The sequence below is a fragment of the Gossypium hirsutum genome, chromosome A08 (genome assembly GCF_007990345.1).
Source record: "Gossypium hirsutum isolate 1008001.06 chromosome A08, Gossypium_hirsutum_v2.1, whole genome shotgun sequence".
NCBI lineage: Eukaryota > Viridiplantae > Streptophyta > Magnoliopsida > Malvales > Malvaceae > Gossypium > Gossypium hirsutum.
The window spans coordinates 29715798-29717840 of NC_053431.1; the positions used below are offsets into that span (position 1 = coordinate 29715798).

Below are 2043 nucleotides of genomic sequence, written 5' to 3' on the forward strand. Positions count from 1 at the left end.
GGGTTAAGACAAAGGTTCTCCCGGGATACAATGAAGTTTTGAATTTATTTTAATTAGCAAAATCGAGTAATTCCCTAACTCTTACTCTAGTTTTAGAAAATAAAATTGATTGTAATTTTATCTTTGTGAGCACTATAATGCCTCTATTCATATGCATTCAATGAATACAATTTGAAGAGCCACAACCCTTAATATCACTATAGCAAAATAGGTTTTTAGCAGCATTTTTAGCGACACTTGAACTAAAAACGCAGCAAAAGTTATACATTAGTGGCGCTAGAAGTAAAACGCCGCAAAATGTTAGAGCTATAGCAACATTTATGAAAAAACGCTGCAAAAAGTCAAGCATTAGCTGTGTTTATAAAAAAACCGCATAAATCTATCATTAGTGGCACTTTTTAAAAAACGATGCTATAAATCGAATATTAGTGACGCTTTTTTGAGAAAAGCACCCAAAAAAATTAAGCAAAATGTCCAAGTCCCTTATACCCGAAATCCCTTACTTTTTTCCCAATTTTATTTGCCCCAAGTCTCTCTCAATCTTCATTTCGCTGTCTCTCGAAGGTACCCTGTACCCTCTTTTTCCTTTCTTTTTAATCTCACAAAAGAGTTATGATCTAGGTTGCTTCATTTTTTTTATTTGCTTTTGCTTCTTTAGTTTTTTCAGATCTAACCTCCAAATCTGACTTGACGCTAAATAAGACGAAGGAAAAAAATAGTGATTTGCTTTAGTTTTCATTTTACAGCAAAATCGAAAAATGGGGCAGATTCAATACTCCGAGAAATACTTCGATGATACTTATGAGTACAGGTAAAATTCAATTTCATCTGAGTATTATGGAAAGATATTTGCAGGTGTTGTTGGGTGTCTAGTCAATGTGAATTTTACCTTCATTTGAACTTTGTTAAAGCTTGAAATGCTTCATCTTTAGCATTCATCTTCTTCTTCCAACAGATTGTCATCTTTAGCATCCATTTCTTCATCTTCATTTCTTGAAGCATCAGAGGGAGAAATGGACTGAGGAAGAGCATCAGAGGTTTCTTGAAGCTTTAAGGTTGTATGGTCGTGGTTGGCGCCAAATAGAAGGTAAGTGCACAATGAGTACTTATGTTTGCCATGTTCACTATGGTTTGAACAGTTTAAGTTACTCTTATTTTCATGCAGAGCATGTCGGCACCAAATCTGCAGATCAAATTCGAAGCCATGCTCAAAAGTTTTTCTCTAAGGTTCTTTGCTTTGAGTTCATTACAAGATTTCCTTGATTAAGTAAATGTATTATATCTTTTATTACCAAGATTTACTTGATTAAGAAAATGCATTGTATGTTTTATTACCTTGCAATGTGTATAGTCATAGGCAGGTTCTCCTAGTCAGTCTGTTTCTCATATGCACACTTTCTGATTGTGGTTCTAGGTTGTCCGAGAGTCAAATGGTGGCTTTGATGGTTCCATTAAACCAGTAGTGATACCGCCTCCTCGTCTTAAGAGAAAGCAAGTACATCCATATCCCCGCAAATCTGTCGATTTGGTCAAAGGAATAATCATTAGTAGCGTAATCAATTTAAATAATCAATGTTGATACTTCACATGGGAATGGATATTCAAATCTTATATTTTACATGGTTATGATTTAAGTCATTATTTCATTTAAGTAACTTCATTATAATATCTTATGTTATTGATATCTTTATATTTAATCCAATTTTTATTATTTATTTTAGTTTTGATTCTAATTTTTTTTTAATATTTACGATAACTTGAGTTCTAACTTTTGGATTTTAATTGTGTTATTAATTTATTATTTTAAATTATAAATTTAAATTCATTAATTTTTATATTTAGTTTTAAAGTTAAAATTTTCATAAAAATTTAATTTAAATAATATTTTTTTATTTATCTTTAAAAGTATATAGTTTAAAGTTTAAATTTCAAAAATAAAACATAATATAATATTTATCATAGAAATAAATATTATTTGATTTAAATAATTATTTTTAAAGGTTATGTTTTTTAGCGGCTTTTGTGGAAAAAATGCAGTTAAAA

At 30.1% G+C, this 2043-nt stretch overlaps 1 long non-coding RNA gene across 5 annotated transcripts; it reads left to right on the forward strand.

Annotated features, from left to right (window-relative positions):
- Positions 1-423: 423 nt before the first annotated feature.
- Positions 424-1720, forward strand: LOC107894828 (uncharacterized). 5 transcript variants are annotated; one of them, XR_005899576.1, is made up of 5 exons: positions 424-564; positions 747-855; positions 956-1087; positions 1166-1227; positions 1415-1720. It is a non-coding gene; the product is annotated as an uncharacterized lncRNA (long non-coding RNA). The 5 variants fall into 5 exon arrangements; XR_001683275.2 differs by having other exon boundaries at positions 747-811; XR_005899577.1 differs by having other exon boundaries at positions 455-564; positions 659-811.
- Positions 1721-2043: the final 323 nt, after the last annotated feature.